This window comes from Hyla sarda, chromosome 3 (genome assembly GCF_029499605.1).
Source record: "Hyla sarda isolate aHylSar1 chromosome 3, aHylSar1.hap1, whole genome shotgun sequence".
NCBI classification, from domain to species: Eukaryota; Metazoa; Chordata; class Amphibia; order Anura; family Hylidae; genus Hyla; species Hyla sarda.
In genome coordinates, this window is record NC_079191.1 from 113,328,125 (window position 1) to 113,353,947 (window position 25,823).

A 25,823-nucleotide genomic window follows, 5' to 3' on the forward strand; every position below is an offset into this window, starting at 1 on the left:
GGGCAAAGAGGGCATCATCCCAACCAGAATATTACATACAAACTGTTTCTGCTATAGATTCCAGATTCATGGCATGAGGATACAAGAGAAGTACCTTGAATAGAGCTAAAGTTATTGCTGATTCCAAGTCTAGACATCAGTATCTCTTTGGTTCCTCTAACCATTCTCCCACTTATACTAACAAACATTCCAAACACCAGCATGGGGATTACCGGATACCCGGTGTAACAATACCAAGTATACAATTTCATTAGTTGGAGTATGAATTCACACATCGACATTTGTGTTACAGATTGTGGTCATATGGCAGATCTATATTTGTTGAATGGATCACATTTGCTGCCCTTTGTTTTTACATATTCATGTTATTCCATATTTTAACCCCTTTAAGCCCATTTTCACCTCAAGGACCAGGCCAATTTTATTTTTGCGTTTTTGTTTTTTCCTCCTCGCCTTCTAGAATCCATAACTCCTTTATATTTCCATGTGCAGACCCATATAAGGGCTTGTTTTTTGCGTGACCAATTGTACTTTGTAATTAAATCTCTCATTTTACCATAAAATGTACGACAAACCCCCCAAAAACATTTTTAGGGAGGAAATTTAAATGAAAACCCAAATTTTGCACATTTTGGAGGGTTTTGTTTTCACACTGTACACTTCACAGTAAAAATGATATGTGTTCTTTATTCTGTGGGTCAATACGATTAAAATGATTCCCATGGCTAGATACTTTTATATTTTTGTACCGCTTAAAAAAAATCTAAAACTTTTTGTACAAAATCAGTAATCTAAAATCGCCCTATTTTGACCACCTATAACTTTTTCATTTTTCCGTATATAGGGCGGTATGAGGACTAATTTTTTGCGCTGTCATCTGTACTTTATTTTACATACCCCATTTGCATATATAAAACTTTTAGATAATTTTTATTAATTTTTTTTAATAAAATGTGACAAAAAAGCAGCATTTTTGGGCTTTTTTTAAAATTTTTTTCATTTACACCATTCACCATACGGGATCATTAACATTATATTTTGATAGTTCGGACATTTACGCACGCGCCAATACCAAATATGTTTATTTTTTTTTTAAATTACGCTTTTTGGGGGTAAAATGGGAAAAACGGACAATTTTCACTTTTATTGGGGGAGGGGATTTTTCACTTTTTTATTGCTTTTTATTTTTACATTTTTCAACTTATTTTTTTACACTTTTTATGTCCCCATAGGGGACTATCTATAGCAATCCTTTGATTGCTAATACTGTGCAGTGCTATGCATAGGACACAGCACTGCTCAGTATTATCGGTGATCTTCTGCTCTGGTCTGCTCGATCGCAGACCATAGCAGAAAACCCCGGGAGACGGCTGGAGCTAGGTAAGGGGACCTCTGGCTGTCATGCTGGATGATCAGATCGCCGCGGCAGCACTGCGGCCGATCCGATCATCCAATCAAAGTGCCGCAATGCTGCAGATGCTGTGATCTGTATTGATCACGGCATCTGAGGGGTTAATGGCGGACATCCACGCGATTACGGATTGGCATTTTTTTCAAAATGTGCTGGGTACCAAAAAAAAAAAAAGATGCAGTAGGGATGGAAAAAAATGTAATTTAACAAAATGTATATTTTAATTAATTTTTAAACGGGAATTAATTTATGTGGGCCGGCAGACACCTAAAAATGTAGCCGGCAATAATAAAAAATTATAAAAGGGTCATTTAAATGTAAAAATAACATATTTTTTACAATTAATTTTGTTAAACTTTTTATTAGTAATGTATTTTAATAATGTGTTTAATTAAATGTGTGTGTTTAACTTTTTTCAAATTTTTTTTGCATTTATTAGGTAGTACTACTACTCCCATCATGGAACAGACTGTTCCATGATGGGAGCTGTAGTACCTGTACTAATAGACAGATCACCCTGGGTATCACTCCTGACACCCGATGCGATTGTCCTTTACTTTGCAGAGATGCGGAGCGGCTTTCACCTGCACTCACATCTCACTCAGTATCTCTATACTCCTGGCCGGCCAGTGATGTGAATAGAAATTCATCTCAGGGATAAAGGATGAAGGACGATCACAGCGGGTGTCAGGAGTGACGCCCGCTATGATCTGTCCTTAACTGCAGGTACTACTGCTCCAACACCTGCATTAATAGACAGGTCACAAAAAGTATCACTTCTGACACCTGCTGCGATCTATTAATAAAGGTACTACAGCTCCCAGCATGGAGCAGAGTGTGCTTCAAGTTGGAAGCAGTAGTACCTGCAGTTAAGGACAGAACATAGTGGGTGTCACTCCTGACACCCACTGCGATCATCCTGTATAATGTATAGATGCGGGTGGCCACTCTTCTCTGGTCCCCTGCACTGCCATTTATATATACACCTATTCATATTTAATACAGACAGTTGTGATTGGCTTTACCATCTGGGCAAACACAGCTCTCTGCGGCGAATATGAATTTGTGATGTAAAGAACTTCACATCACAGAATACAGTGCAGGGGACCAGAGGGCCGCCTGCTTCTATACATTATATAGGAGGATCGCAACGGGTGTCAGAAGTGACATCCGGGCGATCTCTATATTAGTACAAGAACTACTACTCCCATCATGGAACAGTCTGTTTCATGCTGGGAGTAGTAGTACTACCTAAAAAAAAAAAAAAGAAATGAAAAGTGAAAAAAGTTAAAAACACACACACACTTAACAAAATACATTATTAAAATACATTACAAATAAAAAGTTTAACAAAATGAATCAGCTAAATTTTTTAGTTCCCTGCCCGCCCGCATAAATTGATCCCTGTTTAAAAATTAATAAAAATGTTGTTATAAAAAATGTAAATTTAATTAAATACAATTTTTTCCATCCCTACTTCTTTTTTTTTTTTTTTTTTTTAATGGTACCATACGAAACTTTATTAAAAAAAAAAGTATCTCCATCCCTTTTTTGGATGTCCAAAAAGGAATAAAAACCACTTGAAAAAATGCCAAAGTTCAAACCCACATAGCGTTTTTTAACTCCTATAGACTTTTATGGGAGAAAAACTCCACAAATTCAGGGGAAAAAACGCCATAGGCTCAACATTCTGCGATTTTGCAAAACCACCAAAACACCAAAAAAGAGTGAAAGGATAAAAAAAAAAAAAAAAAAGCCAAACTGAAAAACGCAAAGTGTCAAAATAATTTTGTGATTTCTCATTGACTTACAGCTAACATCTGTCCGCAGTGTTTTTTCTATGAAAAAACACCATGGGGGCCGTTTTTTGGGGGGAAAAATGCACACACACAAAAAAAAAAAAAACAGGTAGAAACTTAGCCTGACTGTAGCCTTCACATGAATCTTTAATGGGAACATTTGTCTTGTATTGTGAAGTTTTCCTAGAAATACAACTCTGCTCACCATACAGGTGTTATGGATTCACTAATCTTGGGGTTGTATATATACCTATCTCCTGAGAATGATGAATAAAGGGTTACAAATACCAGATACTGTAGACTTCACCAGTGTGTTCTGTATCGTGATTTTATCCATATGTTCAAAAAAAGCTAATCCTGAATCTCTGTCCGCACAAGATGGATCTTTTTTGTAAATTTTTAAAGAAACTGTAAATGTAAGCCATATGTTCCTGCAAAGCAGAAAAAATCTGTACATAAAATGTATGTGAGTATTTAAGAAGTGAGAATCAAGTGTTGACACAAGAAGAATGTTTATAGTGGAGAGATCAGATTGGATTTTTCCATGTCTAAAAGACTACTCACTATGGGGGAAGTTTACCAAGACTGGCAAATTCATACGCCAGTCTTAAAGGGGTACTCCGCTGCTCAGCGTTTGGAGCAAACTGTTCTGAACACAGGAGCTGGCACCGAGAGCTTGTGACGTCATAGCCCCGCCCCATCATGATGTCACGCTCTGCCCCCTCAATGCAAGTCTATGGGAGGGGCGTGACAGCCATCACGCCACCTCCCATAGACTTGCATTGAGGGGGTGGGGTGTGATGTCATGAAGGGCGGGGATATGACATCACAAGCTCCCGGCTCCAGCATTCGGAACAGTTTGTTCCAAATGCTGAGCAGTGGAGTACCCCTTTAAGTGCCACCCCTCTCATTCATTAAAAGAGGCACTCCTCCCAATAAATGACAGGTGGCAGCCTCAGAAATCTACATCAGTTTTAACTGGCAAAGACTTTTACTACAATTTACATCTGTTGTAAATTCGACACAAACATGTTTGCTTAAAAATTGTGTGAATTTTTGCTGGGCCTATATTCTTTTACTTTTAGAAGAATCATTCATTTTCAGGTATCATGAAAGTATACAGTATAATTCTATTCAGGTTAGTGCCCCCTTAATGAAATCTGTAAAATGGTGATCATCTAATAAAAAATGTATACATACATCTAATGCACCTAAATGGACAAACTGCTGAGAAATCCAGGATTTCCATTTTTTCCATTGACTTCAAAAGACACATGAATGGTCACTTCCCGGGCAAGATGCAGCATCGAGCATAAGCCATTAGGCTATGTTCACACTCGCAATGTCCGCACAGAGAATCTCTGTGCAGGCTTTCTGCAGTCTGCCGGCGCTAGGACTGCACAGGAATGCGCCATCTCATAGACGGCTATGCATTCCGTGCGGAGTCCGTAAAAAGAATGATTGTGTTCATTCTTTCTGCAGACACGGAAATCGCAATTTCCATGCCGCAAATATCTTGCACGGAAATTCCGCCGTGTACGCAGCACAGCAGAATCCTGTTGAATTCAACGGGACTCTGCTGCAGCAGAATCACCGTGCTGTATTCTAATGCGGAATTCGCCACGGTAATTCTGTCATGGGAACATGGCCTTAGACTTTCACCAGTCCGACTTTTAAGTTACATCTAGTTGACGTGACATAAGATTCTTGTATGAGAAACCCCTTTAAGTTCAGGACACTAACCAGTCTGAATATGGAAGATTGTGTACAGTCTTGGGCACCAGTATGTCATTTAAAGATAATGGAGTAGAGAATAATGTTCCCCAAAAAAGAACAACTATGTATAAGTAGACTAAAGTGAATATGATTATATCTCCTATTATATATTCATACCCAGGACTTTATAGCATGAGGATACCCTCTATATCTAGAAAACAAAAAGTCCCTACAGCTGCATGAAATTGAGTTCTTTACTGTAAGAGCAGTGAGACTATAGAACCTTCAGCCAGAAAAAATGGCCATGCAGTTATAAAGGGAAAGTCAATTTTATTAATAATATATTTAATAATTGTTACAATGGCATATTTAACATATTGCTTAAGGCATTATACGCACCAAGAGCCTCAGAGCCTCAAGGTTTCCATCACGAGTCAATACAACTCAAAATATAACTTGAGTCCTTGAGCGCAATTCACATGCATTTCTTTGTTTATAAATAACATAAGATTTGCAGTTTAAGGACATGTCCCCTGTTTTGAACACATTTTCTTTTTCATCTTATATTTTCCTGTTTTCTGCTGTATTATGCACTTCACTCCAGAGCCCTTAAATGGGCACTGTCAACAACATTTTTTTATATGTTGTAGTACTTATGTACTACAACATATGTCTAATATGGTTTCATTATTATTATTTTTTCATTAAAATAGTTTATTTTACATTTCAAAACCGGCCACTAGGGGTCTCCCTCCTGCCGGCCGGGAAATCGGTCCTAATTCAGTCAGCCTGCGCTCGCTCCCTGCCTGTCAATCAGACAGGCGGGAGCGAGTGCTGAGAACACAGAGGATGCGCGCAATGGCTCGCACACTGGCCCCGCTTCCCTGCATACATGTGCTGCTTCTTCTATGTCTTGCATGCCCCTCCTGCACTTGGGTATGTCTTTTTTGGGGTGGGGGGTAGCGGGTTGAGGGGTTTGGGGTGGCGGGTTGCGGGGCCGTAACAAAGATATTGTTTTCAACACAGGGTGCCTCCAATAGATGTCAGGGCAAGCTGGGAGTTGTAGTGATGAAACAACTTGAGGCACACTGTACAGATGAGTTAAGGGCGGAAGTCGGCCCCCTGCAGGCATCAGTGACGTTGTGCCTGCTGGGGAAGTCTGCCTGGTAAGTGAACACATTACTAGGTAGACAAAAAGCCATTTCTAAGATAGTAAAAAAAAAGGCAGGGAGGAGGTTAGGGATAGATGGGCAATAGGCAGGGACAGAAATAAAAAAAAGGATGGTGGGAGCTACTCTTTAAAGACCAATATATGTGGTAAAACTGTTTATGTGGGTATTTTTTGTTTTCTTTCAAGCAAGGCTCAAAGTGCCTTTCCATTAAGTTGCCTTTTACTTGTTGTCATTTTCAATGGACGTCCACTTTTAAGCTCTGCAAATTGCGCTTAAGCTCTTTATATAAACAGCAATATAATTCTTCACTCGAAGTTGCATTGTATTGTTGATTTATATCAAGTACGCTCTAAAAGGACTTGCTACATCTTGCTAAGACCATGCAAAAATCAATTTTTATTCTTCATTATAATAAGATGGTAGCACCAAACAAGTGTAAGTGTATGCTTAATGCAGTGTCTTTCGCTAGAGCATCAGTTGGTGAGGTGCCTCTGATAAGTGGAGTCACTTTTGATGTACTGTATAAGCTTCAGATGTTGCCCAGTATTATAGAATGTAGTCATAAACAGGAGCAGCTGGGAGGGATTCTTTGTAGGTCACTGACAAATGGAGAAGCATAGCTCCAGTACAAATATGACCTTTTAATGTAACACACAGTATCATGAAGAACATGTATCTTGTACAAAATGCTAAATCAGCAGTTCTCAGTGACTTTTCCGGTTTAAGATATAAATGAATGTAACATTATTATCAGAAGATAAACTATGCAATGCAATATAACAATACATTGGGAAGTATTAAGTCATATAACAATTTGAGAAATCCATATGCTGTTATGCTACATTGACATTACTGCTAAGGTCACACTGGAATGAAGCTGTACTTTTAAGGCTGTGTGCACACACAGTATTTTCAACCTTAATGGATCATTTTAATTGGATTTATGTCAAAAAATACAACCTGCTTTGGGTATGAAAAAAAAGCAGTGTGACTAGTCCAGAGAATTCATTTATTTATCCTAATGATGCGCTCTCCTTGTTCTGCTGATGAAGTTCTGAACACACTAAAACGGTCTATTCACACGACAGAATATCCGCCTCAAATTAAAGCCTATAGACTTCTGTGGGATTCAGAATTGTGAATGGGAGTGCAGAATCCCATTGAATTCTATGGGCTTTAATTTGGGGCAGAATTCCGCAAGTGGAAATTCTGCCGTGTGAATAGACCCTAAAGCCGGTCATTGGCTGCAAAGTGTTCAGAATGACAACAGCAGAGCAGGGAAAGTGTAGTATATGGCTTTTTGTTTTGTTGTATTTTCTTATGTTGAAAAAACTGTTTAAAGGGATACTCCGACCCTAGCATCTTATCCCCTATCCAAAGGATAGGGGATAAGATGTCTAGGGCCGGAGTACCCCTTTAAGCCTGAGTGTTAGGAATTCCCTTTTTCTGTTCCAATTAGAGATGAGCGAATTTACAGTAAATTTGATTTGTCACGAACTTCTCGGCTCGGCAGTTGATGACTTATCCTGCATAAATTAGTTCAGCTTTCAGGTGCTCCGGTGGGCTGGAAAAGGTGGATACAGTCCTAGGAAAGAGTCTCCTAGGAATGTATCCACCTTTTCCAGCCCACGGGAGCACCTGAAAGCTGAACTAATTTATGCAGGAAAAGTCATCAACTGCCGAGCTGAGAAGTTCGTGACGAATCGAATTTACTGTAAATTCGCTCATCTCTAGTTCCAATATAAGAAGCAAGTATATGGAATCCAAGCTATGACAGATCCATGACGAACACCAATGGCACATGACGGACTCCCTTGACTTAATAATAATAATGATATGAAAATTATTATTCAAACAAGAGAAGTGATGGCCCTGTTCACGAGAGCTTACAGTCTATAAGGGTTAGGGTAAAGACAATGGTAGAAAGTGCTTTATATTCAAGGGTCCAGCCATGTTTTATAAATATGATAAATCACATAAAAGGGGGGACCAGTCACTGGCCAATCTCTAATGTTTAAAGTGCATAGAGCACAGAGAGACACTGCCGGATGATAGTAGAAGGTACATAGAGATAGTAGCGGAGATCAACTAAGGGATGTCTGTTTGAAGAGATATTTCTTTAGGGCATGTTTAAAACTGAAGATGTTGTGTGTAAGTCTAGAGGTTCAAGCAGGGCACAAGTCCTGCAGGAATGTGTGGGAACTGAGTTCCTGCACCTTTTCCACATCAGGAACATCGTTCCCATTAGTAGTACCAGCCCTTGAATGAAAATATTGAGTGAGTTCCCACATTTTTTCCCCCAGGACTTGATCCCTGGGTTTAAAGGATTGTATTCAAGAAAATTAGTTCCGCTTGAGTAAAAATATGAATTTTAGATCATTAGCAGAGTGGAGAGCATGTGTAGGATGGTAAGATAAATGGAGAAAAAGAGGTGCGCTCCTAGTGAAATACTGTGACATGTTGTAGTAAGGTGAATGGATCAATTGCACCTTACCGTGTGATTTGGCTATAAGAGTGCAACACCTTCAGTGGCATGTAGACTCGCTGAGCCAATAGCAGGTGGCAGCCTCGGCGTCCTATTCCCGTGGCTTCTCAGTCCGGTAGATACAATGAAATCAGGATAAAAAATGGCGACAGTCCGAATGGCGCCTTCCATGAAAGATGGAAAAAATTGCCAAGACGTGTGCAAAGGCAATTCTTTATTGATATGGATGGTGCAACTTAAAAGTTTCGAATCTGAACCGGATTCTTCATCAGGCAGTGTAGGTTACAGAGAAAAAATGCGCCAGTTTTTAAATGTACAGGTCATGAAACTGCTGCCGGGTCAAGGGGTCAGGGAAAAGCAAGATGCATAAAACACTTTGATAAAATCTACACACAAAATGCATAGCACAAGGCAATAATATGGGCAAATATTGAAAACATAATTGGTTTGAATACATTCCGACATGCGCTGGAAATCATTACTGAACCAGCAAAGTGAAAGTAGAAGAGATCGCTGGTTGTAACATAGCCAGGGGATCGCTTGTTACAATGTAGTAGAGCATCACAGATTGTAACTACTAATGTCACAGGATTGAAGGGGGATATAGGGGGAGATTTATCAAAACCTGTGCAGAGGAAGAGTGGTGTAGCTGCCCATAGCAACCAATCAGATTGCTTCTTTCATTTTCCACAGGCCTCTAAAGAGGCCTGTGGAAAATGAAAGAAGCAATCTGATTGGTTGCTATGGGCAACTGCACCACTCTTCCTCTGCACAGGTTTTGATAAATCTCCCCCATAGTGAACTACACAGCGCTCGGGCTATACCTCTCTTGTTTTCTTTTTCTTTCCCAAGGTTCAAATCTAGAGTGGGCCGATTCCTGAGGGTCTCCAGCGCTGTATAAGATGGCTAGATGTATAGCCCAGGCGCTGTGTAGTTCAGCATGTTCCATGGATTCCGTAGAATCAGCAATACTAGCAGTGACATCCAGTTATTCTGTGCTATATTGCAACAGCGATCCCCTCGCTATACAGCTACCAGCGATCTTTTCTCCTAACCACCTTCATTTCGCTGGTTCAATAATCAATTCCAGCGCATGTAAGAATATATTCAATCATGTTTTAATACTTATACAATTTTTTCAATGTTGAGACATAGAGTGGGCTATTTTTTGAGGGTCACCAGCGCTGCAAAAGGGTGGCTAGAGGTATGGCCCGAGCGCTGTGTAGTTCACTATGGGGGAGATTTATCAAAACCTGTGCAGAGGAAGAGTGGTGCAGTTGCCCATAGCAACCAATCAGATCGCTTCTTTCATTTTCCACAGGCCTCTTTAGAGGCCTGTGGAAAATGAAAGAAGCGATCTGATTGGTTGCTATGGGCAGCTGCACCACTCTTCCTCTGCACAGGTTTTGATAAATCTCCCCCTATATCCCCCTTCAATCCTGTGACATTAGTAGTTACAATCTGTGATGCTCTACTACATTGTAACAAGCGATCCCACGACTATGTTACAACCAGCGATCTCTTCTACTTTCACTTTGCTGGTTCAGTAATGATTTCCAGCGCAAGTCGGAATGTATTCAATCCAATTATGTTTTTAATATTTGCTCATATTATTGCCTTGTGCTATGCATTTTGTGTGTAGATTTTATCAAAGTGTTTTATGCATCTTGCTTTTCCCTGACCCCTTGACCCGGCAGCAGTTTCATGACCTGTACATTTAAAAACTGGAGCTTTTTTCTCTGTAACCTACACTGCCTGACAAAGAATCCGGTTCAGATTCGAAACTTTTAAGTTGCACCATCCATATCAATAAAGAATTGCCTTTGCGCACGTCTTGACAATTTTTTCCATCTTTCAAGGAAGGCGCCATTCGGACTGTCCCCATTTTTTAAATCCTGATTTCTGTATAGGATGGTAGACAGAGGTGAGGGAGGAGATGTAGGAAGGTTCAGCACCTTGGAGAGCATTGTGGGAGAGCTCAGTGAGGATTTTGTACTGTATTTTGAACTGCATAGGTAATCAGTGTAGTGACTGACACGGGGAGAGGCATTGGTGTCATGACTGGAGAGGGAGATGAGTCTGGCTGTGGTATTTAGGATGGACTGGAGAGGGTAGAGTTAAGAGAAAGGTCTATAAGTAAAGAGTTAGAGTAATCAAGTGGAGAATGAATCAGAGCAGCAAATAGAGTTTTCGGCTTATAATGTTGTCCTTTGGCTTCTGTCTTGGTATCAGTCATTTTACCAGAAAAAAAAAAATATTGTATGATAAATGTGATTAAATGTGGAACAGGACCTCCTAGCTGAGCCTACGATGCCGATGTGAACATAGCCTTACCTGGCTTGAAGAGTCCATAAAGGAACATTTGCAGATTTTTACGCAGTAATCACAGGGAATTAGGAATCACAGTCTTAGGTATTAAACTGTCTGGAGAGCAGAAATCCTGTAGAGAAACTATTAATCTAGGCTCATAAATTCTTCAAAAGACATAATGAATGTAGAAGGTACAAAAGGGAAGCAGAATCTTAAAAAGTGGTGTGATGGCAAGATTCCAAAAATAGAAGTTTTACGCATTGTCAAACTTGTACTTTCATAGTTAACATTTTAGATAGTGTAACAATTCTTGCATTACATGACTTGAATATTGCAGAATTGTTCCCATTAACACAAAAAAAGTGCCATGTTCCTCCTAGTCCCATCAGCTATTTTACATTGTCAGAAGTTTTGAACGTGAATTGCAGCTTACAGATTCCCTTTAAAATGTGCCAAAATCTTGCACCTGAATTCCGGCACATTTCTGGTGTCTGGTGTTGCCTTTGCAGCAGGCCGAAACCCTTTTTTATCAAACCTGTTGGAAATGTGCCTAAAAAGTGTATGAAACAAATAATAAATGGGATGCAATGCATGTAAGTTTTTTGTTGCCAGAAATTATGCCAAAATTCTGGTGCATTTGCAACAGTACATCTGCCCCTATGTTTGTAGCTATGTAAATAAATTCATTATTATTATTATTATTATTACTACTACTACTACCACTATTGTTGTTGTTCTTATCATTGTTGTTTTTAAATATTGAAGGGTGCCAATATTGTCTTGTTTTGGTCAAGTAGAAGTTGTATGGAACAGTAATATGGTTATGTGGCAAGCCCTAAATAGAAAGTTCCATTTGGATACTATTCAGATATACAGAGAACAGTAATTCAACAAACATCTATTCTAATGTAGAATCTGTGAATGCATTCTTAAGATGGCACACAGTGGTCAAATATTAACAATTATATTTGCTAGATTAACATAATAGATATTATTATTGTTATGCACACATTTGGCTATGGGCAACATGATCTATACGTCTCATTTGGCTTATGGGAATAGCTGAGTGCAATTCACACATTAAATGAGAGACATATGAAAACTGTAGTTAGTCACATACCCTCCAAGCAGCACTGATCTGGGTATCATAGTGCAGATGGTGCTTGGTGTGTACTGCACGGTACTGCTTTATTCTTCACCACAGCCTGTCCAGCTTCAGGCGTTCTGACAAAGTCATGTCTCTTACGGAAAGGCAGCAGCCCGACCCATCGCCTGAAGCTCATAATGCTTTTGGCGCATTAAGCAGATCATAAAGAAGATCATAGTAAAGACTGAAAGTGCCAAAAGATCAGTGAGGCCTCAGACATAAGTTATTATTAAATGTGTTCGGTGCACAGGCACTGTTATGTGGACACCGGCATCATGAGACATAGATTACATTGTATCGCTGTTTGAGTTCTGTTTGCTACCAAGAATATGTTAATACTGATTTTTAAAGGAACATTTCTAGTTATGTCTATTTAAAGCAATTCTTAGACTTTTTTAACACCTTTTTTTTAAGTTTGTACTTTCATGTCGATTTAAACTATACAAAAAGTATATTGCACAAAGTATGATGAGTTACCCTTTTTTTCATTTCAATGCACTTTTTTGACATGTGGTTTGCTGAGTGGAGTTGTGCAAAAAAAGTCACACCTAATAAATGTGGCTATAAGCTCACTATGCTAACTCCATGCCTTTTTATACTGAAGACATATCTCTTTGGCAAAGGAGATGCAAAAGTGACTATAATGCTGAATATGTATAATTTTTTTTTTTGTAGAAAACATTTGTACCCTTTTTTACACCAGAAAACTGGCATGGAAGGCTTGCTGAAGTCCATATTTGTGTATGAATTATTCAAGTGTGTAAGAGGAAAATAAATTGTGTACTCCAGTTATTAAAACGTATTCCTTACACACAGGCCAGCGGCCAGACAACCCGCATTCTCCAGGACAGTGCCCTCCTATTAACTCTCTGGCACCCACCTACTGAAACAAGCTGGTCTTGGGAGTGGGAATAGCCCACTCCGCCTATCACTGGGTGAGGAGGTACATCGCTACAGTCGGTAATTGTGGGGCGGGCCATCACTCCTGATACCAGTTTCCGAAGGCCGTATGCTGGAAATTGCGATGGGATCCCAGCTATTGGACTCCCTGTGATCAGACACTAATACTTTTAATAAATCCCTTTAAGTAAATCACCACCAGTGTATATTAATCTATATTTAAAGGGGTAAATGGAATTAATTTTTTTAAATCAACTAGTGCCAGAAAGTTAAACAGATTTGTAAATCACTTCTATTAAAAAATCTTAATCCTTCCAGTACGTTTTAGGGGCTGTATACTAAAGAGAAATCCAAAAAAGAAATGCAATTCCTCTGATGTCATGACCACAGTGCTCTCTGCTGACCTCTGCTGTCCATTTAAGGAACTGTCTAGAGAAGGAGGAAATCCCCATAGCAAACATATGCTGCTCTGGACAGTTCCCAAAATGGACAGCAGAGGTCAGCAGAGAGCACTGTAGTCATGACATCAGAGGAAATGCATTTCTTTTTTGGATTTATCTTTAGTATACAGCCCCTAAAAAGTACTGGAAGGATTAAGATTTTTTAATAGAAGTGATTTACAAATCTTTCTGGCACCAGTTGAATTAAAAAAAAATTCCACAGGAGTACCCCTTTAAATACACCCCTTTCAATAAAGCAAGGGTCCTCTTTTGGCTGCCCCATGCACCTTACTAAAATCTCTGCCAGATCAGAGCCAGTGAAGATTTCAGCTATAACTTAGATTTCAGTCAATCCAACAGGTGTGTGAGGCCTTACCTGCTTTTTACCAAGCGCCACACACTTTTTAAAATTTGGCACAGGCAATGTTAAAACCAGCAAAAGTCAATTTTTTGCACAAGTCAGGGTTTAACAGGCATAATTGAATGATAACATTGTGAAAAAAGTGGTTAAATCTGGTCTCGAAAGTTTGCCGCTGAAAGGTATTAACCACTGAGAACTCTCATGTTTTCCCCTTTTTACTCATGATTAAAGCAATGATTGCATATTCTGCACTACCACATATGACCACTTAATTATAGAAAAAAAATGTGTTATAATGTATGTTCCTTTCTTTATACACCACTTTTGGTCCTCATTCTGATCAGTATTTTAGCTGAAACCAGGAGTGGGTCAAAAACACAGAAAAAGATGCAAATCTTCCCATTATATACTGTATTCCCTTCACTGTGGCAGTCCCACTTCTGGTTTTGACTAAAAATACTTAATAATAAGGGCCAAATACTGACCAAAATACTAGGTGGCAACTTTAACTCTCATATACACATTTATAGGGGCCTACATTTTACTTATCCAAAATCCGGACTGGAAGCACTTAGGAATGCAAGTATGGAAATGTTAATGATAAACTTTACATTCTTTGGGCAACCTCTTGTTCCCCCAAATGCACATTCTAGCCAATAATGTATAGGCTGTGTTATGTAAGGATGTATAGGTTTGTCCAATAGGAGGAGATTGATTCATTGTAGCCGACCTCCACAATGGCTAATAGAGGGGAGTTTGGAGTAGGAATCACTTTCTATGATATCCAAACACTCTTATAGGACTAAACCACACGATTCATTTCATATTTTGAATTATATTGTAAAATAATTAATAACAAGTGTGTTTATTTTCCCTCATATATGCTGTATAGTTCTGTACCATGTCCTAGTCTAGACAGAAGGAGCAGCATTGCCAGTGGACTGCAGGCTCCTCATTAGGTTTTGCATTGATTTGCAAGCTCCATATAGATAACAACACAATCGATGATTCCTCAACTCCAGGGAGGTCCTGGGATTTAATTCAAAGCTCTCTCAGCTGCTTTAAAAAACAATAGCTTAAGCCTGAATGGGATCAGAATGTATGTGGCAGTATTAATTCACTTGACAGTTTAAGCCCATTGACTTTGGAAAGGCAAATGTTAGGTTAACGTGCCGTTATACCAAAGAAGATATATCCAGAGGATTTCACTAGCCAAAGGTTCTGTATCCTCTTCCCCTGCCGAAATGCTGTGTTTAGTTAATTAATGAAATACAATCATCAGGGATGGCATGTCAGGGGCGATAGGGATGATTCCTCCTTAACTCCTCATTAATGGTCTTGTCTAGTTATAACTAACTTTCTACAACTCCATGTACACATTCTCCTCTCAATTAGAGACTGAAGAACTCACAGTCGTCTTACTCCATTAAGCTACAGATACAACATTTAAAGTTTCTAGTAGCTGTATAATAGCCTACAATGGCTACTTTGTGAATAGGATTTGGATTGTTCCAACCAGAAAATCGTAAAAAAAATAAAAAAATAAATAAAAATGACCTTCCATTGATTAAAATGACCTAAGTAGGCATACAATGGTGCATAAATCAATAGTACAAGCAGATGTAGGAAACTTTGTTATGTGTCCTATCACAGAAAAAGGTGTCTGTCTGTACTTATTAGCCTAATTTCCTCTTCCCCTTCCCTCCTCTAATTATTATTTAGGCCACTTTCACACTGCCATTGCCTTTTTTTTTTGTGACTTTAACTTCTGTTCTCGTGACAGGGAGCAACGGGTAACAACAAGTTCCAGTGGCTCCCATTTACCGGGTGCCAAGCAGTAATTTTTCTCCCTCTATTTCGCTTGGCTCCCACGACGGCCGTCACATAGCCATGTGCTATTATCAATGTGAAAGAAGCCTTATTCTAAAAAACTTCTCAAATTTGTCTCCAGGTAAATCGGCCTACCTAAGTATCAGGTTACAGCTGGCCATAGAAGTCTATGGAGAGTTTGTGGGGGCTGGGTGGATAGAAATAGAAGTAGTTAGAGGCAGAGCTGCAGCTTATACTGAATCTTCTATTTCACACCAGTGCTGAATTTCCAGCATACACTGCATGTTGATGCTCTATAATGACCTCCATGCTACTACTTTTCAGGGTGTGCTATAAAGTATGAATGCGGTGTATGGCAGACATCATAGTAGGTAGTCTCCACCAACTAGCTCATGGGCAACAAAATGTTAAAAAGTCAGTAAGCAGAGAGGTGAACTTGTGAAAAATGTCATATACAGATATATAATGGCCCAAATTGTACTACCCCTCATGTCCAAAAGTGCAGCTGTGTTTAAACACTGTATATTAACCTATTGTAATGAAACACTTGGCATATTTTAATCACATTTCATTACTTGCATTATTGCATACCTTTTCTAAAATTAGGACAGAAACAGCACCCTCATTGCACCAAAATCACCTTTTTGGAGCAGATGTTTGAGTCATAAAAAAAAAAAAATATTCATATATATATATATATATATATATATATATATATCTACGTGAAGTGCTTTGTATACTGCTTTTTCTACAAGATCTGGTCACACGTATTAAATGTCTGGTTTTCCAGCTGGATACCACTTCTCTCCTCTCAGTTATCATAGTAATTATTTTTGCTTCTTTTTCTTTACAGAATATACTTTGTTCAACTACTTTTTGATCAGCTAATTGGGTTTTTCTACCTTCTAATCTGTCTCCGTAGTTTCCCTTGACCTTTATTTTCTTAACTATCCCCATCTACTAGCATTTCTTTATAAGTTACTGCTTTTATCCACAGCGTTTAGAATTTCCAAGAAGTAGACAGTTCTGTTTGACCTTGAACAGCTTTTTTTTGTTGTATCCTTGGCCAGAATATTACTCTCAGGTTAAGATTTATTAATAAACATACAGTAAGCAGTATCTTTTCATCTATTTATCTACAGTCATGGCTGTAAATGTTGGCACCCTTGAAATTATTCAAGAAAATGAAGTATTTCTCACAGAAAAGGATTGCAGTAACACATGTTTTGCTATACACATGTTTATTCCCTTTGTGTGTATTGGAACTAAACCAAAAAAAGGGAGGAAAAAAAGCTAATCGGACAAAATGTCACACCAAACTCCAAAAATGGGCTGGACAAAATTATTGGCACCCTTTCAAAATTGTGGAAAAATAATATTGTTTCAAGCATGTGATGCTCCTTTTAAACTTACATGGGACAAGTAACAGGTGTGGGCAATGTAACAATCACCTGAAAGCAGATAAAAAGGAGAGAAGTTCACTTAGTCTTTGCATTGTGTGTCTGTGTGTGCCACACTAAGCATGAACAACACAAAGAGGAGAAGAGAACTGTCTGAGGACTTGAGAACAAAAATTTGGGAAAAAAATATCAACAATCTCAAGGTTGCAAGTCCATCTCCAGAGATCTAGATTTGCCTTTGTCCACAGTGCGCAACATTATCAAGAAGTTTGCAACCCATGGCACTGTAGCTAATCTCCCTGGGTGTGGGCCGAAGATAAAAATTGATGAAAAGTGTCAATGCACGATAGTCCAGATGGTGGATAAGCAGCCCCAAACAAGTTCCAAAGATATGCAAGCTGTCCTGTAGGCTCAGGGAGCATCAGAGTCAGCGCAAAGTATTCGTCAACATTTAAATGAAATATAACGCTATGGCAGGAGACCCAGGAGGACCCCACTGCTGACACAGAGACATAAAAAAGCAATACTACATTCTGCCAAAATGAACTTAAGTGAGCCAAAATACTTCTGGGAAAATGTCTTGTGGACAGATGAGACCACGATATAGCTTTTGGGAAAACACAACAGTCTACTGTTTACCGAAAACGGAATGAGGCCTACAAAGGAAAGAACACAGTACCTACAGTGAAATATGGAGGTTCAATGATGTTTTGGGGTTGTTTTGCTGCCTCTGGCACTGGGTGCCTTAAATGTGTGCAAGGCATCATGAAATCTGAGGATTACCAACGGATTTTGGGTCGCACTGTACAGCCCAGTCAGAAATATGGGTTTGCGTCTGAGATCTTGGGACTTCCAGCAGGACAATGACCCCAAACATCAAAAAGCACCCAGAAATGGATGGCAACAAAGCACTGGAGAGTTCAGCAGTGGCCAGCAATAAGTCCAGATCTAAATCCCATTGATCACCTGTGGAGAGATCTTAAAGGGGTACTCCCGTGGAAAACTTTTTTTTTTTTAAATCAACTGGTGCCAGAAAGTTAAACAGATTTGTAAATGACTTCTATTAAAAAATATTAATCCTTACAGTACTTTTTAGAGGCTGTATACTACAGAGGAAATGCTTTTCTTTTTTGATTTCTCTCTCTGTCACGAGCACAGTGCTTTCTACGGACCTCTGCCAATTTTAGGAACTGTCCAGAGCAGGAAAAAATCCCTTCGCAAACATATGCTGCTCTGGACAGTTCCTAAAATGGACAGAAGTGGTTAGCAGAGAGCACTGTGGTCATGACGGAAGAGAAATCCAAAAAGATAAGCATTTCCTCTGTAGTATACAGACCCTAAAAAGTACTGGAAGGATTAATATTTTTTTTAATAGAAGTAATCTACAAATCTGTTTAACTTTTTGGCACCAATTGATAAAATAAAAAAAAGTTTTCCACGGGAGTACCCTTTTAAAATTGCTGTTGGGAAAAGTGCCCTTCTAATAAGAGAGACATGGAGCAATTTGCAAAGGAAGAGTGGTTCAACATTCCGGCTGAGAGGTTTAAGAAGCTTACTGATGGTTATAAGAAGCGACTGATTTCAGTTATTTTTCCAAAGGATGTGCAACCAAATAGTGTCAATAATTTTGTACAGCCCATTTTTGGAGTTTGGTGACATTATGTCCAATTTGCTTTTTTTCCTCCCTTTTTTTTTTAGTTCCAATACACACAAAGGGCATAAACATGTGCATAGCAAAACATGTGTTACTGCAATCCTTTTCTGTTAGAAATACTTAATTTTCTAGAAAAATTTCAGGGGTGTCAACATTCATGGCCATGACTGTATCTATCTATCTATCTATCTATCTATCCACTCATCCATCACAAGGATCACCACAGCACACTGTTATAAAGTGCATCAAAGTGATAGTTTATAAAAATATTTTTATTTTTTATTTTAATGGTAACATTTCTGATGGCTTAGCCAGCCACTTTTAAACTGGGAATGGCAGCAGAAATGTTGTCATTCAAAACACTGAGGGAAATTTTAACAGTGTATTTAGACAAGTTGTTTTTTCTGGCTTAGGCTTGGTGCCAAAAAATTGCACGTGCATTGTGTGAAACATTTTTCTTTATTTTTTGCAACTTTTTACCCACAGCAGCTTTATGGAAAAACCCTATACTCAAAGTGGATGCAGTGGTCAGAAATTTATCACTGCACTTTTTTCTAAAAAAAAAAATGTCTCAAAAAACAAAACAAAAACATTTTGTCGTAAGTCACCACCAGGCAAGGGCCATTTTTAGAAAAAGGACTAACCACAGCATTGTTTGACAATGTTTCATATTAAGTGAAATTATCATTAAAAAATGCTATTAAAAATGTCACCTCCACCATTAGCATCGACAGTTTTGCCCACAGATGTTGAAGGCAAATGGTTTCAGCTTTTAGGAACAAGCTTTGGCTTTTTGAATAACAAGATTACTGTAAAGACTTTTTACCACCACGGCTTGAGATCAGCAATGCAAGACAGCAACACGCATATAAAATAGACATTTTGTAGCCAAAAGGTCAGCTTTCATTTCACCATTTTGGTTGCTAGGCACAAATCGGACAGTTTGTGACGTCAGACATATTGATAAATCTGGGGGTATTAACCCTGATTACACGTCAGGAATTGTGAAAAACTAAGGCTTAAAGGAGTACTCTGCCCCTAGCATCTTATCCCCTCTCCAAAGGAGAGGGGATAAGATGTCAGATCGCCGGGGTCCCGCTGCTGGGGACCCCAGGATCTCCGCTGCGGCACCCCGCTATCATTACTGCACAGAGCACACTCGCTCTGTGCGTAATGACAGGGGCCGGAGCATCGTTACGTCACAGCTCCGCCTCTCGTGATGTCACGGCCTGCCCCCTCAATACAAGTATATGAGAGGAGGTGTCGGCCATCACACCCCCTCCCATAGACTTGCATTAAGGGGGTGGGCCGTGATGTCACGAGGGGTGGGGCCGTGACATCACGATGATCGAGTGTGCTCTGTGCAGTAATGATAGCGGGGGGGCTGCAGCCGAGATCCCAGGGGTCCCCAGCAGCGGGACCCTGGAGATCTGACATCTTATCCCCTATCCTTTGGATAGGGGATAAGATGTCTAGGTCTGGAGTACCCCTTTAAGGTGAATGGAAATGTATTACAAATTTTTCCTAATTTCCTCAAGAAAACATAATATAACATTTCATATCTGGTAAGGAATAGACACCTGTTTAGATGACACTAACCTAAATGTTCTACCAGTCAACTTTCCACCCTTTTGATGGACAGTATGACAAAATCTTGGGAAAGGTGACATCCTTTTTTGTCTTGACTCAAAGTCAATGACTCCTGTTATTTCTTCCAGTGAAAAGAAAGGTCGTGGTCTGATAAATTGCTTTGAACAACAAAGTCAAACTCCTTTAGATTAACTCTGACCTATATTAATAACCCATCACAGTCCATGTCACACCACTACCAGTATATGTGAATGTACCCATATATGTGGCACCTGTCTGCTATTGTATGTGGAACAAAGCTATATGTAGGAAGTAGAAATTAAAAATTTCTGTAAATTTTGAAGCCATGGAAAAAACAGCTTTTGTCCGTTTTTCCCCCCAGAAACGTAAAAAAATGCAGAGTGGAATAGTTTCACAAATTGAAAATAATTTTGTAACACTTGGGACATAAAATGCAGTGTATATAAAATCTTATACTTGAAATAAAAATACAGCTTAAAGCTAGGTTTCCACACACGTTTTTTTCTGGCATTTTTTGGATATCTGCCACTGCAGTTTTTGAGCCAAAGACAGAAGTGTATTAAACATGAATGGGAAAAATAGAAGAAGGACTTATAATTCTCCTTCTTCATGGATCCACTTCAGATTTGCTCAAAAACTGCAGTGGCAGAAAAAAAGAACAAACACCAGAAAAAAAAAACAAACGTGTGAAAATCTGTTTATAAACGGCACTGCGGCATGGCAGGGTTATGAAGCGAGCTCAGGAGATGAGCCTGCATCATACCCGCATGGTCCCGGCTGCTATCAGAAGCCAGAACCCGTGGCTAATGCCGGACATCGACATTTAGGCAGATGTCAGGCATGAACTCTTTAGACGCAGCGATCAAAGTTGATGAAGTGAAAGCTTCCCGGCAGCTCAGTCGGGCTGATCGGGACCATCCCAATCAGCTAGGACGCATCAGGAGGGTGCTTTACCTGCCTCCTGTGCATTAAATTGGCGATTGATTGCTCCAAGCCTGGAATCCAGGCTTGAGCAATTGACCGCCGTTAACACTGATCAATGCAATGCAATGCAAAGGCATTGATCAGTGTATTGAACCAATTTACTGCATGTTAAAGTCCCCTAAACTTCGGATCACGATGCAAAAAATGAGCCCTCACTCCGCCCCATATGCAGAAAAATAAAAAGGTTATAGGAGTCAGAAGATGACAATTTTAAACGTATTCATTTTCATGCATGTAGTTATGATTTTTTTTCCAGAAGTACGACAAAATCAAAACTATATAAGTAGGATATCATTTTAATCGTATGGACCTACAGAATAAAGATACGACTAAGGGTGCTAATGCACCAAAAACGCATTACTTTCACTCCTGTCATGGCTTTTTACCAATAAAGAACTTCATTTTTTGCACGATCACCTGCGCTGGACTTTCTATCTTTTGTTCCAGAATAAAGATGAGGTGTAATTTTTACCAAAAAATGTACTGTGTAGAAACAGAAGCCCCCAAAAGTCACATAATGGAATTTATTCTTCAATTTTGTAACACAATGATTATTATTATTTTTTTGTTTCGACGTAGATTTTTGGGTAAAATGACTTAAGTTATTACATAGTAGAATTGGTGGCGCAAAAAATAAGCCATCATATGGATTTTTAGGTGCAAAATTGAAAGGGTTATGATTTTTAAAAGGTAAGTAAAAGAGTAAAAGTGCAAAAATGGAAAAACGCTTGGTCCTTAAGGGGCTAGCCCAATTAGTAGATTTATAAGTAAATCATTAATTACATTTGCTTTATAAAACTTCATTTTTGCTACAAATGGAACAAGCGGCTGTCCGGGCATGTTGGGAGTTGTAGTTTTGCAACATCTGGAGGTCCGCAGGTTGGAGACCACTGCCTTAGGGTATATGATAAAAATTGCATAACCAAATATAAATGCAGCCCTTGACTATCTCAGACATTTAAGGCTTATTTCTGATATTTGTGACCCCTCCATGACCATTAGATGGATTATCTCAGATTGAATATAAAATAATAACAAGCTGCACAGAGGCTTCATCAAGGTCAGTGTGGAAAGTCTCGCAATTTCATGCACCGTTGCACTATTTCCATCAGAAAAATGCTGTAATAAATAGAATTACCGCAGCATTTGTTTTAATGGAAATCCCATTAAATATTGTCCAATCGGATTTTCTGTTCATTTGCTAAATAAATTATAAGGTAAATATAAGTAACTTCTTTAAAAAAAAAATAAAAAAAAAAAAAAAGTTTTGCTCAGTTTTAGGAATAGTTGTGTACGATCTCCAAGTTGTAAAGAGCCATAATACAGTGTCCTACACTATACCCTGGTATGCCTCCACATTCATGTCATTTCCATAGGAATTTGAAAGAAAAAAAACCAAAAAAAACTTTTTACAGGACTTTTTTCTCATTGATTCTGGAGAAGTATATCTCTGCAGCACAACACAGTACAGATGCTCCATATGGTGGCACATACAGCACCTGCATTTCCAGGACAGAATATGGGACTGCAGAGATTCTGACTGCCTCTTTACAGACTCCAAACACGTGGGGTGGGGGGGTATTCAGATCTAAATTTGCCTTTTTTTGTGTCAAATGTGCCAGATTTCTTTAAAATGGGATGTAGCACACATTTTCAAAATATTTTTTGGGGAATTACCTCAGGAAAAGGGTGAGCAAGGGGGCGGGGCTTATATTGTGCCAAAGTTTCAAAAGCCTGAGCCAAAAAAAACTATACCAACTCAAGGGTGGTGTAGACTGAGCACACAATGTAAGAAGCATCAGTTTTTTAAACAGCCTTTTTGAGTCACTGTTAATAATCTTAATCGGCCTAGTTTAATTAAAACTTAAAGGGGTATTCCGGGCAAAAACATTTTATCCCCTATCCAAAGGACGCCCCCGTGATCTCCCTGCAGCACCCACATTCTATGCGTGTGCTGAAGCTCCTGTTTCAGAAACCTCCGGGTTTCCGGGACTGGGGACGTGACGTCACGCCACGCCTTCTCCATTCATGTCTTTAGTAGTGTTGCTCGCGAATATTCGCAATGCAAATTTTATTTGCGAATATAGTGCTATATATTTGTTTTTTTGTTTTTTTTTCACAGTACACATCACAGTGATCATCCCTCTCTGCTTCCAGCTTGTGTGGTGTAAAGAAGGCTCTAATACTACTGTGTGAGACTGGTGCGCGCATTTTCACATATACGAAAATTTGCATATGCTAATTTTCGCATATGCGAATTTTCGCTTATGTTAATTTTGTGTAGGTTAATTTTCGCATATGTTAATTTTCGCATTCGCGAATTTTCACTTATGCGAAAATAAAACGAGAATATTACGAATATGCGAATATTCGCGAATATATGACGAATATTCGTCCATATATTCGCGAATATTCGCGAATTCGAATATGGCTTATGCCTCTCAACACAAGTCTTTAGATAGGGGATAAAATGTTTTTGCCTGGAATACCCCTTTAACAAGTTTTTTAATATGTTCCCCATGGATCTTTTACTACATTAGTCCTTATTTAGATACAGACTTATGTATAAACATTTTTTTAACACTGTTTGATCTATAAATCACATAAACTCAAAATCTTATGATCAAAATCTTGAAGCATACCTGTTATATCATAGGAAAAACATTATACTTAATTATATTATACTGACAGCGCCCATTTATTTTCAAGAAAAATAATGGCAACAAATAAAAATCCCTATTTGTTCCCAGTCGCGGCTTTGTTGCCCCTACAGAAATGATTTTATCTCTTATCCACAAAGCTGAACTTGGGCATTACCAACTCTTCCATACAGATGAATGGAGCTTGTGTCATCTGCAGCACACTCACTGAGAGTCGGGGTCCCATTCTGGAAATTGTGGGGGTCCCAGCAGTCAGACTCCCCCACAATCCGCATGCCCTATCCTGTGGATAGGGGGTTAGATCATCTTCACTGGACAACCCCATTGAATCATGAATTTTTGTAAGCCATAAAGCAGAATACACAATGCCCAGTTGTGCCCAATTCTTAGCTAGGCGGTGTGCAGTGGGTATTATTCAAATTGATAGGTGCTGCAAAGGTGATGCTAGGGAACGGCATATATTGCAATACCCTAATAAAATATATATTTATATATCCTTTTTTTTCCTTCTTGCATTAGAATAGTTCTCTGGAATCATACTGGCGGCTCAATAATAACTTGCAGGACTGCGGAGAATTTCAGATTCATTGCCATTGCCCCACAGGAGCTGTCAGCAGTAAATGACAGACTGTATTCTCTGGATGTGCTGCAGACACAGGCGGTTGTGATGTGCTGATGGAGAAATTGTAATTCCCGACAGGCCTGCAGGATATTTTTAGATCTTTCCTGTGATTAAAGGGAGCAATTCCGCTGATAATGTGTCAGTAAGGAATAGCTATTTAGGTAGTTTCCTATTTAAATCTTGGCTACTGTATGTAAATATTAATTTGAAACTAGGAAAAATGGCAGGGTATATTTTATAATCAACTTATTTAGAGTCTCAATTACTAAAGTAATAATTACTCTTTGTGTCAAGTTACAAACTGTGAACGGATGGCACTATGTAGAGGAGTTCATTTATAGGGCCCTTTTATTGTGATAAAAGAAGTTTACATGTATGTGCTTCCCTTTACATAGTGAACAACTTTAAAGGGGTACTCCACCCCTAGACATCTTATCCTCTATCCTTTGGATAAGATGTCTGATTGCAGGGGTCCCGCGATCTCGGCTGTGGCACCCCCAGTCATCTGGTGCATGGAGCAAACTTCGCTCTGAGCCGGATGACTGGCTGGATGCTGGATGACTGACTGGATGCAGGGCTGGAGGCTTTTGATGTCATGGCCATGGCCCTTGTGATGTCACAACCCTGCCCCCTCAATGCAAGTATATAGGAGGGGACCTGATTGCTGTCACGTCCCCTCCCATAGACTTGCATTGAGGGGGTGTGGTCATGATGTCACGAGCCTCCGGTGCTGCACCCAACGCTCTAAAAGAACATTGGGTGCAGCAGGAAGATCCTTTGGATAGGGGATAAGATGTCTAGGGGCAGAGTACCCCTTTAGTGGCCATTGACATCTTTGAGTTTATTTTTTTCATTCATTTGTTTTCTAAATGCACAATGAAGCAACATTCTAAATAGTCTTCATTAGAAATGTCCTAACATTCAGAGAAAGATAAGATCAATCTATCAGAAGGACTGTTGATCAGAGATAGCAGCAGGGTAGAGAAGGTTGTTAAACCCCAGATCAAAAAGTAGACCTGGGGGGGAGATAACACTTAGAGGACAGCTATTCCTGGCTGGAGAAAGAGAGAAGAGCACATACAAGACAGTCTGCTGGGAAGAATAATATACACTGTGTACAATACAATATAGAAAATTGTGCAAAGTCTGTAGAAGCAAAAGTAAGCAAAAAAGTAAGACCTATGAAGAAACAGTTTTTGCACCATAATAAGTACAAAGCCATTATTGAAACATAGCATTTTTCAAAGTGGCCATATCCTATCAAAACAAATGAAAAGAAATGCCAGTTAAAGCTTGGTATAAGCACAGATCTTCATGATAT

At 39.1% G+C, this 25,823-nt stretch overlaps 1 protein-coding gene across 2 annotated transcripts in view; it reads left to right on the forward strand.

Moving 5' to 3' along the window:
• Nucleotides 1-25,823, forward strand: part of CLSTN2 (calsyntenin 2) — a 1,059,217-nt gene that overhangs the window by 273,252 nt on the left and 760,142 nt on the right. The gene's annotated exons all lie outside the window — the stretch shown is intronic.